The following is a 13,586-nucleotide window of genomic DNA, read 5'->3' as shown; positions in this document are numbered from 1 at the left end:
AAACGACATTCGTTTATTTGTTTTATATTGTCTCTAAACGACATCTTCTTGCTGTTCTGTATATACGTTAATTGAATTTAAAATTTTAATATTTCGTGATCACACGTTTGGAGGGTTCAGTTCCCCCACTAAACCGTCTTATTTTTCAGGAAAATACGAAACAAGTGTTTCCTCAATTTACGTACACAATCTCTAGGCACAATTTTACTCTTCTAGGCCTACATCTCCTTGTCCTTGTCAACTTTAGACATTTTGTGTAGGGGCTTACGCTACCTAAAATTAAACACGTTTTCTTTTATTTTATGCCATTCTTCTTTAACGTAGTTTCGTCATAATTATTAACGTATTATATACACTTGAGTACTACACTCGTAATCAAATTTAATATTACGTTATCATAAGATTGAAGCTGTCTGTATCCTACCAAACCAGATTTTGTCCATAATTACGAAACACTTATTCGTCTATTTTATGTCTAGTATATACTTGCGCAGTTTCGTCAAATGGCCCCATTTCTTCCTGCTCTAGTAGAGTCCATGTCGAATTGATAAAAAAAAAGTTTCCTTATTTTGCCGTATTGTCCCTAAACGCCGTTTCTTTGATATTTTCATTGTTCTCCATGTATCCTTGAATTACATTTAGACCCTATTACAAATTTTGATATTTAATAATCATACGTTTGAAGAGGTCTATTTTCCACCCAACATTTTCTCTTTTAGGAAAATGCGAAAGACGTATTCCTTACTCTACGTCTACAATATCTACGCACAATTTCATAAACGTCGGGCTACTTCTTCCCTTCAAATGTCGACTTTCAGAATGTTGGGTGGGTTTTTCTCTCCCCCATAACAACTTCTCCGCAGAAAAAAGCAGGTATTCACTTATTTCGTGTGGAGTTTTTACCTGACAAATTTTATCAAAATCAACTTGGATTACTAACATGTTTCTTAGTCTATATTAGTTTGCACAATTGTAGCGTAAATAATTTGTTTCTGGCCTGATTTGAATATTTCTTTTGAATAATTACGTGACATATTAATATAATAACATGTTGTATTACTGACAGAATATGGTACCGCGTTATATGAGAGTGCATCTATGTTAGATTCAATATTCATATGTTATTTTCTTTCCAGTTGCCCTCATATCCTGATTGGCTCTAGATTTCTTAATAGACTCTGGATATTTGGAAACAAGTCGACCCTGATGGAAAATGTAGGAACAACTTCATTACCTCCTTTAGATAAAAAGTAAAGACCAAGAAGAATCTTACACTCAAAGAAAGTTGGGAAAAGTTAAGCTGATAGAACGGAATGAAGGTTTACATTTTTCTTGTTTACCCAGAACTAATGATATCTGAACTTTACCTTCTGCAGAAACACTAATTATCCTTGTGGAGAAGTAACTGTGTCTCCCTCAAAAGATATACCAAATTGTATTAAATTATTCGTCTGTTCACATGAACTGACTATTCACATCATTGGGGTCTTTCAACATTATTGTCAACTATGTGGTAACATTTACATGACTATTGAGAAATGAAGTGTTTCATAATAGAATATTACCCCACAACAAAACAATCACTTAGGTAGTTGTCCTCATTTATTAATAGCACTCAATTTCGTAACAGAATTAAACTATGATTAAATGAGAAGCAATATAAAACACGGTACTATCAATTTGAATTGCTTAACTCTAGAACATGCATTCAGTTCTAATGAGAGGTAATAAAGTTGATTGCTATTATTATTTGGGTGCCTTATATTTCTCAAAATAAGAAATGAAACAAATAATGCATCTCTTATCGCAGTTTAATCGTAGGACGAGATATCATTATATAAGTTTCAATTTTACACATTCTTAGAACTTTTAGTATTAAGTATTATCATAATTACCTCATTTCTCAACATATTGAATTAAATCATTCAATTAGAATGAATTTCACACTTAACAAAAGTCTAAAAGAACCATGATCGAAGATTTGAAAAATTACACTTGTGATATAATTTGCATTACAATTATATACTTAGTGTAAATAAAACTAGATATACTGTACTATTACGTATTACAATGAATGTATTTATGACAATGCAATCTCACTTTCAATATTAGATACTTTGAAAGAAGGTAGTGTTCAAAAATGATATTCGATCAGAGGTATTGTGTGATGAGAAGACCGAAGGCTTCGAAAAAAATGTAGTAAATACATATTGTATTTTATAGTTAGGAATACGTGCACAATATACTACATATATATATATATATATATATATATATATATATATACAGGGTGCGGCAGCTATTTGAGTACACATAGTATAAGTGAGACAGTATCCTGTATATCGTTGTAGCATATCCCTTTTTTGTAGGTAAACATGGCTAACAATACGCTAACCCAGGGGATGAAGAGGCATGCAGTCACCAGCTCCTTGGCTGCAGGACATGCTGAATCCAACATCGCTGGCTTCCTGAATATCGCCCAGTCATTCGTCTTCATATTTCTGGGAGAACTTGTGGCCGCCAGTGGCTTTCCACAGGAAATGACATTGTTAGTACTCGCACAGGGATAGGACGCCCAAATGTGTTGCTTGTTTCGAAGCGGACTCAGGGAAGTCCATGACGGTACTCAGAAGGGAGAAACTGGTTAAAGAAGCCACCATTCGACATGTGCTGTATGAAGACCTCCATTACAAGTAGTACGTGATGCGGAGAAACCAGTTCATGTCCGCGAGAACCAGGGAGTATAGAGTGACCCGCGCCAGGCGTCTTTTGAACAATTTGAAACATCCGAGCAGCAAATAGAAATGCTCTGTTTCTTCTCGGATGAGAAACTCTTCATCATGAGCCAAAAGGCGAATGGCAGAAATGACCGTGGTTGTGTAAAACACCCGAGAAGGTTCCGACCATCATTCACTCAACGTTCCCAGCTTCCGGGACGGTTCTGGTGGTCGTGAACATTGAGGACGAAGTGTTGCCTACACATTTTTTAGTCAAGGTGCCAGAGCCAAGGCCGTTGCTTGCATGTGTTGAAGATTGTTGTGCAGCCCTGGATTACTGCTATAACACGTAGCAGGTCATGTGTCTTCAGCACGGTTCCGCTCCCGTCCATACGGCACATTGAGCCCAAAAATAGCTGGCAACGAAATTTCACATCCACGTCACCCAAAACATGTGATCCCCAGCTCTCCTGGTGTCAACCTTTTAGACTTCTACGTCTAGGGAGTGGTTGAGAGGGCCTTCAATGAACATACACACAACAGTGTTGCAGGTCTCAGAGCCGCTATTGAGTATGCTATGACAAACAATCACCTTACCCAACTTCGTTCATTACTGCCGACGGTTTCAACAAGGTTTAGAGGCTGTTATTGCGGCAGATGGAGGTTTCATTCAATGATATCCTGTACTGAATCTGCCTACACGTTCAGATAACGTTTAATAGTCATTAAACGCTCTATTTTCACTCTCTGCTCCTTTTTACAGCGTATGTTATTATTTTTATAGTTTTAAAATTTGCTTAACAATAAATGCAAAGAAAATATATGCGGGAGTGTTGAAAAGTTCAAATATTAGCTTTAAATAGATTATTTGAACTCACGGAAGTTTTTACACTTACTCTTCACTAAGATTCGATATGTAGTTCATTACACTCTTTAAACAGTTCCTTCTATGTAGTTACAAAGCAACAATAGGTAAATGCTATTGCAACCACAAAATGAATAATACAGGCTTGAAATATATAGTTTACAAAATCAACATTAATATGTTTAACATTATAAATTATTTTTTTATTCTTTTTCTTAATCTTCGAATCTTTATGTTCAATTTAGTGCAGCAAATTTATTCATAAGCCCGATATAAACGAATAGAAAAATATAGACATTGTCGTTGCATAAATTGGCTGCAGAAAGATGGGACTTGATAAGTTCCCTTGTGTTAAACAAATTATCAGACTTCTGGACCATAATGTGGTATTTATGGTCAGTTTCTCAAATTCCTAGAAAACGAAGCGTACCATATGTGTGGGTATGAGTTCCCTTTTCTACAATCTTAAATCCAAAGTAAAAATGAAATGAAATCTTTAAGCTTTACGTCCCACGTTTATTCCACGGTTAGGCTAAGGGACACGGTGATGATGAGAAATGAATGAAATGGTGGAATGAAGAAAGTAGGAGGAAACGGAAGTACCCCGAAAAAACACGAGAACGGTGTTTGTCCACCACAACGTCCACACGGCGCGAGCTGGGATTGAGCCAGGGACCCCAAGCATCTGATGTGAAAGCTCTATGACTGATCCACCTCGCCCCCATAAATCTAAACTAAAGTTCATAAGCTTTTTTAACTGAAGGCTGTTTTTTCTTAGTTTTAGATGTAAGCTCACCACATACACATGTACACAAGCGTTCCTTACTCTCTACTCCAGTTGCGTTCTTTGCAATAGCGGTGGCCTTTTTTCGAGAACATTTCATATTCTTTCCAATATCCGAGTCTGGACACACCAATTTGATTAGATCCGGCAAATTCTCCATCAGATTAAACGAAAGACCATGTTCTGATAAAAATGCCACTAACCTCACCTCCCCCTCTTTCACGCAAGTGGCCAATTTCATCGCTTTAATAGTAACTTGAAATAAGGTTTTCTATCCTGCACCGGTTTTGCGTTTCGAATATGCATTCTTTGTTTCAGCATCTCTTCGTTTCTTTGTTTCAACGTCAGTTTTACCACCCCAAGCAATTGATATGCGATCATCACACGCCTTACAGTAAGGAAATATCTTACCCTTACTGCTTTTCACTAACCATCCTCGCAAATTTTCTGTAGACTACCATTCTCTTTATAACACTGTTCGTATTTCGTTTTTTCCTATTTCCTATTTCCTTGCTGTTCACTCGTAGTTCAGTAATTAAGATAACACTGCACTAACACACAGTTAACTCCATTCAAATAACCAGTGAAACAAGCATTGGTTGACTACTTGATCTATGCAACACCACAATGAAAACGAAACTAAGAAAGGATGCGCAAGCAGTGGAAAGTGTGCATGTCACGCAAAAGCGGGTAAACCCGTTTACTGATAGGTACTCTAAGACTTAGAAACCTTCCGGTAATTTTACAGGTCGGAAAAGTCCCTAAGTCTAGGTAACGATGAATTTACTACGTGTTCAGAACAGAAACCAAGAAAATTGTACCGATATTGAAAAAAAAAAAAGTATTTGGAATAGCGTCTAGCAGAAGAAACAAAGCTTTTGAGTGATACGGAAAATCAGGAGAAATTTAATATTTTTTAAAAACAATCAGTAGACCAGGAGATAGCTTGAAAAATCAGGAAATCTTCTGGAAAATCAGGAGACATGGCAACACTGATGACGACACGCTGCTGTACGAGGACGGGGTGAAAAGTTCTCAGCCTGTCCCAGAGATGTCACTCCAATCAGCAAAATGTTATTGTTCTTGCCTAGGGGTGCTTTTCAGTTGTTCGCACTTGTTCTCTAAAGTAGTTCATGTGCAGGCATTGTTGCAGTTAGATGCCTTGTGAAAATGGATAAACTTGAATATCGTGTGGTAATCAAAGTTTTCGTTTTGGATGGATCTAAGATCCGAAAACGCCTGGGTTGTCCAAAGTCGCTTATAAGGCTCTCTACCTTCAATGCAAAATTTGGACAGAATCGATCAACATCTTCTGCCTCCACCAATGGAATCTTGGTTTATCCGTGGTTTTTTGAGCATATTTTTACATATAATTCTACATTTTATGAGGCTATTTGTAGAGTTTATAAAACCCGAAAACACTTTTGGTGTCTAAAGGTGCTACATAAATCAACCCTGCAAAATTTGGACACAATTGTTCAATAATTTTGCCCACAGTCGCGCCAAAGCTATCATATATAATAGGCCTCTTGATCGTTCTCAGATCTAGATATAAGTAAGTTATCGTTGATGTAGTTATCGTTGATTTGTCAAGTCTTTGTCTCAAAAGCAAGATTTTCTTAACCTTCGTGTATTTTTTTTTTTTTTTACATTTTCCGTTTATTTCTTTATCAAAATATTTCGAATATTAAATACAGTGTAATACGATAAGAATTTTTTTTACTGCAATATAGTTTTCGAAAGATTATGCGAAACTTCATATCTTGTTTTATGGAAGCTATAAATAACGTAAGAATTACTTCATGGCCCTATAAGAACCTTTTATTTGGAAAGCTGGCATGACACTTCGTGAATGAAGTTTGTTCCGAATAAAGCTCTCTCTTGCTTCATATCCGCAAACAAAATCGGAAGCTTCGGTCACAAATTTGACGGTTCTTTCCACTCTTTGAGTATGTGCAAGAAAATCTGGGGATCTTCTAGTCTGTCCATTAGGAATTGTCATAATTCTTCTCCTGATAGTGTGGCAGTAACGGAACGTTCCGTGACTTCGCAATCTTGCCACCAAGTGAGGTCCACATTATCCTCAGAATCGAAGTTGATGCTTGGAATTGTACCTTCCCTCACTTTCTTTTGTTCGTTTACAGAGACACGCATTCTTGCATTTATGATTCGCCGAACGGCAAGTCCTCGAATGTGTTTTCTGTTATGGTAGAGCATTGCCAATAGCAAGTTCTCCTGAGCGGCGAAATGCCCATTTCTCTGTATAGCACGGAAAACAACTTCTTTGAGTTCTGGTTGGAGATATCGAGCAAAAGAGATAGTTTGCCAAAGAGTCTTTGAGCCATCTTTGCAGAAAGGGTTGCACTTTATCAGAAACCACACTGGTACATACACACGTAAGATGTATTCAACAATGGTGCGTAGCTCTTCGGATAGGTTTTCCATGCTGACATATAACCTGAGTACTCTGATTGATAGCGAAACGGGAGAATCCCGAGAATATCCATGAGCACGGTGTTTGTCCTCCACAAAGTCCACATGGCGCGAGCTGAGATCGATCCAGGGACACGAAGCACCGGAGATGAACGCTCTACCACTCAGCCACCGCGTCCCCACGGACAGATATGAGGTTTCTGGGGTGACATCAATTTAATCTTACTTTCCTTTGTGGCAATCGGAAACAAATCATCACATTTCTCCTTTAAAAAATACGTAGATTATTCAAATAGGATTATTGGGGCGACAGTCCCCCAGTTCCAGATAGAATTAAGAAATGCCAAGTTACCAAAATCCAGGTAGAATTGAGAAATGCCAGATAAAATTCAATAGAAGTTGTGTGTTTGTGTGTGTGTGTGTGTGTATGACGCAAGCAAAGTGACGCAATAGAAAAAAGTGTTATTTTATTTTTCCATTTAGACAACAATGGAAAACGCAAGTTTTTTTTTTAATTTGGTATACTTTTCTATTCTTGTGTTGTAATAAAACAAAACAGGTTCCTCGCTTATGGTTGCTAAGAAATTGTGCAAATTTTGCAAATTACCGTACATTTGCCTAAAAGCTCATTTTTCTTACAGAAAATCAGGGACTGCGCCAGGAACGCTTGATGGGGTGGGCGGAAAGAGGCGGACCTAGTTGCTGGGTGGGCGGAAAACGAAAATGAGAACTGGGCAATGTAGACATTTTTTGACAATAATTAAATTTCAATTTTTATACTCTTTAGTTAGCTAAGGCTCAGACCGAAATAGGGGAGAAACAAGGATGTGGAAAACAGCTCTGTTGGCCTTATAGAAGGTGCCATTCCAGCATTCACCTGGTAAGACTGAAGAAATGCAGGACTTAGGATGGGCTGCGGGAGTTCGTGGTAATATGCTCGACCTACCGAATTCCGCGTGGCACACACACTACCTCTACTTTCAGCTTTTTATATAATAATAACGGTGTGTTCTGTGTAGTCGAAGAAGTTCAAGACTGCTTTAACTCCTCTCCCTCCAAGAATGCACATGAATGCATAGAAATAAAAGAAGGTTCAAACAACGCAGACTAACAGATAATACTCTACTTTTCGTTAATAACATAAAATACACAATAAGTAGGTAAAGTAAAACAAGGATAAAATAGGCTGCTGCAAACATTTTTATCTTTGAAGTATTTATTACAAGAAAGCAAGAGACAAAAAATATAAATGAGTAACTTCAGAAGCAATGCTGTCGTCTTCGCTCTCTCCAACATCTAGTTCATTTTCACTTTCCTCGAAATCGAACACTTCAAATTGGGAATCCTGGTTGTCACATGTATTTGTATTTTTTTGTCTTTTTCCCCAGTGAAGAAGAAGGATTATCACTAACATCAACGGATTGAAAATCGCGCTTCTTTGAACATGAGAAAGACACCGAGCCTGAGAAGAAATCGCTAAATTTTTTCAACATATTAGCTGAACAAGCACCGACCGCCAAGACTTCTGAACGCAACAGAGATCAACTCAACAATGCTATAATAAGGGTTTTTACAAATCAGTTTAATGCCACACGGGTAAGACATGTGGTACATAGCTGTAAACAATTGCAAGTTGGAACCCTCTTATAAGAAGCTATCGCGCCAACACAAAGCAAGGGCGCCGATTTCTCTGTAAATGGGGGGGGGGGCATTCAGATGCCAAATATCGTATATTCATAAATAAAATGCGGAGGCGCACATGGGCTTTGGGGGAGCCCGTGCCCCCTTGGGCCCGCAGGATCGGCGCCCTTGACACAAAGCACTACTCTCCTCCCTCTCTTTCTCAAAATGAGACAATAGATAATACTGGCAAGCTCTGTCCATTATCTAGTTGGGTTTTTACAAAGCACTTTTTTTTTCAGTGCAGCACATACAAACACTGGCGTTTCAATAGCACGATTGTGCGTGTGTGTTAAACTTCAAATGATTAATCACGACTTTTGGCATCATTATATTACTACAAGTATCTGTCTTAAAATCATTGACCATTGCAGAGTTAAACAGAGTCATAGAACCTATTACATTACAATCGAAAGTAATACCTATTGCTTGTGAAGTACAGGATGTCCCCTTCAGTGCCGGATTTGCGTATAAGCTAAACAAGCTATAGCTCTCTTGGGGGCCCCAAAAATTTTAAAGAAAAAGTGGCTGTAATGTCATTTCCAAATAATAAGAAAAAGCAAATAAGATAAAACGCACATACAACAACGGTGTTCTGTACTGTTATGTATTAAGCTCTCATGAAGCAAGTAGTAGGGCCCTGTTTTCCAACCCGCCTGCAATGGGATTTCTGTTGCCCAGCCCCGCTTATAATGGAACCCTCGTTTCCCAGATCTGCTTGTAATGGGGATTTTGTTTCAGAGCCCCATTTGTAATCGGGACCCTGTTTTCCAGCCATTACACTTGGCTACTTTGATAAGACTTCACAGCATAAGTGATACAGTATCTTGTATGCGGATAGAACTCTAGTGTTACCCTTTCTTGTACTATTTGGAATTCGACAAGAAATTGAGTCTGGTAACTGTGGATGCTTAAGAAGAAGGCATGAAACGACAAGCTCGCGAAATAATAGTAAAATATAAAGGAATTACAGCCCTAAGCGGCAAAAATCTTTACATCGCAAAATTATAGCTATTTTATTTCGCTGTACGTAAGTATGAAAAGTAGTTTGCAGAAGTATTTTCATAACTTTCAGAACTTGGCACTGATTTTCATAGTGATCTATAGAGTTGAGTTGATTTTGAGTTTAACGTCCCTTTCAGCAGCAAGGCTACATGAGACGTGACCTACTGATTAACGTGGAATCCGAACCACATGAGTTCCCACCGGGAATCGAAGCCGGGTCTCCCTCGCCAAAAGTGTGTACGCTAACCGCTTAGCCACGGAGGAGCTCATATAGTGATCTATAGAGTGCAATAATGGATCACTAAAGGCAGGGGCGGATCCAGGAGGCGATTGCCCCCCAGAATTGAATATGTTTTTATTTTAAAAATAAAACCTATCCTAAGAATTTTCACCTTTGTATTATAAACGTAAAATAAAACCTATTGACTTCGAACGACTGCCCCCCTAAACATTCAGAATGGATCCGCCCCTGACTAAAGGAAAGAATAGGAGCACGAATCGTAGTGATTTCATCCATTCGTTCTAGGCATATGAGTCGTTCGTTTGTATATATTAACAGTATTTTATGTATTGTTACGTTCAGAACTGCCCGAATTTATCTTGTGTAAGTTAGTATGCAACAGGCTGAATCCATTAGGTTATCGGCACTAGTTACTACCAGTGGCGTATTTACGATTTTGTTTCGGGAGGTGCTTTGCTAACTTTCGGGGGGTGGGGGGCTTTGCATGGAAATGTGAAAATTCTGCAAGATATTTCATTTACTTTATATACTAAGTGATTTCGGGGGGCTTAAGCCCGGAAGCCACCCCCCTAAATACGCCACTGGTTACTACATAGCAAGGCAAGGTACCAAAATCTTTTCACGTCGCAGTAAAAAGATACTACTTACATTTATAGGTCTTATAATAATTTTAGTGCAACAGTTAGGATTTTTAACGATGTTTTTATGATTTTCAGCCAGAGACGTATCTAGCTAGGGGCCGGAGAGGTCTACGATCCCAGTTTTCTGAGTGACAAAAATAATTGAAGCCATTACTTACATATTTTTGAAAGTTTAGAGTAAACTCACGATATATCTATCATAATCTGGGTTTTAGTTGCCCCTTCTCCAGTTTTAACCTTCTAAGTTCGCAGTTCCATCCAGCGAATTTGTGTCGTATTACACCTTGTGTAATCTTCGAGGGTTGCATTCCATTTTGAGTTACTCCAGTAACCAGACCACGAAAAAGCTCACACGATTAGTTGAGCTTCAGGCAGTAATTGCCAACCATGGATGATATTTAGACTGTATTTACTTACACGGATCCCTGGAAACGTTTCAAACTTTACCCAACTGAATAGAAACAACTTGAAATGAGAAATGATGCGGTCTCCACATATTGTAGAAGCATGGCGTGGAGCGTGGATCATAGTTGGTGCAAAAAGATCGGCAAGGGACTTTATTGGTACCAAATTAAACTACCGCTAATTTTACAAATTTTACAGTTTTTCTGTAATGTATTCAAAACAGTAAGTTAAGTTAACGAAATATACACGAAAACGTATTTACTTAATAGATATGTATTAGGTCCATAAATAACCATATAACATATATTCAAACAGAAAAGGCGAAATTTTGTCGCTAAAAAAGAATGCTAGAAATAAATTGGTCCCATTATCTTCAATAGCTTAGGGCCCCATCAAACCTAAATCCGGCACTGGTCCCCTTTATTATTCTCCTTCTGTTGCAGGGGTGTCATTTCAGACTTCGCTTGAGGGGGCAAGAACACCAACAACATAAGACTTTCACAGTTTGCACTAGTATATTAGTAGACAATCGATAAAGTATATGTATTCCTCAAAATCTTGCGGGGGCCAATTGCCATCTCCTGTCCCCCCTTAATGACACCCCTGTTCTGTTGGGGTGGGCGGATGGGTGGGCGAGGCCATCCATCGGGTGGGCGGTTGTCCACCCCCGCCCACCCTTAGCGCCGTCCCTGCAGAAAATATAAATAACAAACATTTTCACGCGTCGTTGGAAACTTTAACCCTAAAAACACAGGAATCACACATGGTATACGGTGAATAGCAATATTATAAAAAGATCGCCATTAATGTGACAGCTGAGTCAAGAGGGACAAAGTGACTAGAGCTGTTACTTTCAAAAACGGAACGCTTAGGAGGGGGGAGGGTACTTCCACATTGCATTTTGAATCTCAGCAGTGTTTTTAATTTACAAAATACACAAGTAAGAATGATAACACAGCGTTTCTAACTTAAGTACTACCAAGAATACTTTTAACTCCTTCAAAACTCAGAATTCCCACTCAATTGCCACTTGAACCGCAGAACACTCAATTCTCATTTGAATATTCCGAAGTTCTAGGCACGGCTGAACCTTCCCAATGAGTGTTAGTACGGAAGAGTGTAGAATTAGCATTTACCATTTATATTTCGAATAATAATTACGGGACATCTGGGTCATATTTGCTTAAAAACGGGACATTTAGGCGTCCCGTTTGAGAATCAGAAAAAAGCGGGACAACGGTTGAAAATAAGGGACTGTTCCGGCTAAACCGGAACGTCTGGTCACCTTGGCGCAGGCGTAAGCAAAAATATTGAGCAATTGTGTGCAAATTTTGTAGGGTGCTTTTATGGTTTAGTAAACAACAACTTTTGACACTGCAGGCGCTTTCGGATTTTAGACTCTCCAACAATAACCTAACAAAATCGCATTTATATGTAAAAAAAAAAAATCAATAAATCCCGGAAAACAAAGATGGCGGTGGTGGGGGCAGAAGATATTGACCGATTTTTTTTTTTTTTTTTCAAATTTTGCATGATTCTTACATTTCTCACTAGACAACGTTTGCCTCCCCAGGCGTTACTGAAGGACGAAGAGACAGATATTTAAGCAAACACTACGACTGCCACAAAACTTGAAAAAAAGTTCTAATGTTTTTTGTTTTTTTTTATTCATTCATCATAGTCAGTTACCCCTCTCGCCAATCGAAAGTTAAAAAGAAAGGAAAACAGGAAAGGAACATGTAATATTTAATTTGGAACGCCTAAGACGCTGGCTTTAATTTGTTGGGGGTCAAGAGCCAAAGCAGAGACATTTCGTGGGCGAAGCATTTTTTTTTTTTTTTTTTTTTTTTTTTTTTTTTTTTTTTTTGCACGCTGAAAACAAATGTCTTATATTATTTCACCTACAATTCAATGCATCATATCTGGAAAGCGGACTATGCCACCAGAGAGTATCCGGCCCCTTGCACCCCTCTAGCGTGATAACTGTTCTCAAAGTAATGAGAGGGGGCACGGTGGAATCAATGGTTACCGCGCTTACCTCTGGTGCTTACCCCTCGCTCACCCCTGGTGCGTGGGGTCCCTGGTTATATCCCAGTCAAGTAAGTTTGTGGTGAGCATTATTGTCCTCGTAGGTTTTCTCGGACTACCCATTCCACCTTTCACCCACTTTTTCATTCCACCAATCCGTCCATAATCATTCAATTGTTTACATTATCGCTTCCCTTACCTTCAAAGGCAAAATCAGGGTACGTTAACAGTGTCGGATCTAGAAGATAAAAAGTGGTGGGACGTGCCAGACTCCAGACTATGATGGTATGTCATGAGTTTACTATAAAGTTTCAAACATATATAAACAATAGCTTAAATTATTTTCGTGATTCTGAAAACTGGGGGACCTAGCCCCCGCCCCGGCCCCAGGCTAGATCTGACACTGGACGTTAAATTTTTCTTTAACAAAGCAATGAGAGAAAGGCAGGGATGCACGCTATTTAAGAAGAAAAGTAATAACAAGAGTTATTAGAAAAAGTCTACCTCGATGAAGTTCAGTCTTTCGTCGTTAGATGTCAGGAGCTGGCAGGCAAAGCCCTATCTCACATTTACTCAGTATGTAGACTAGTGTCCTCTTGCAGTGAGTATTGCATTTAACAAAAAATATAATAATCAAGAATATATTTTGCACTGTGAAATTTATAAAGAGATAGAGAGCGTTTAGAAATAAAGAAAGAAAAGAAAAGGATAAATGAAGTGAAGAGAATTGTCTTTAAAATTAAAACACAAGGCCATTTATCTTCGCTGCTGATAGATCCGATTTTCA

This window comes from Thermobia domestica, chromosome 3 (genome assembly GCF_964235325.1).
Source record: "Thermobia domestica chromosome 3, izTheDome1.hap1.1, whole genome shotgun sequence".
Classification (NCBI taxonomy): Eukaryota; Metazoa; Arthropoda; class Insecta; order Zygentoma; family Lepismatidae; genus Thermobia; species Thermobia domestica.
This window is presented reverse-complemented; position numbering follows the sequence as displayed.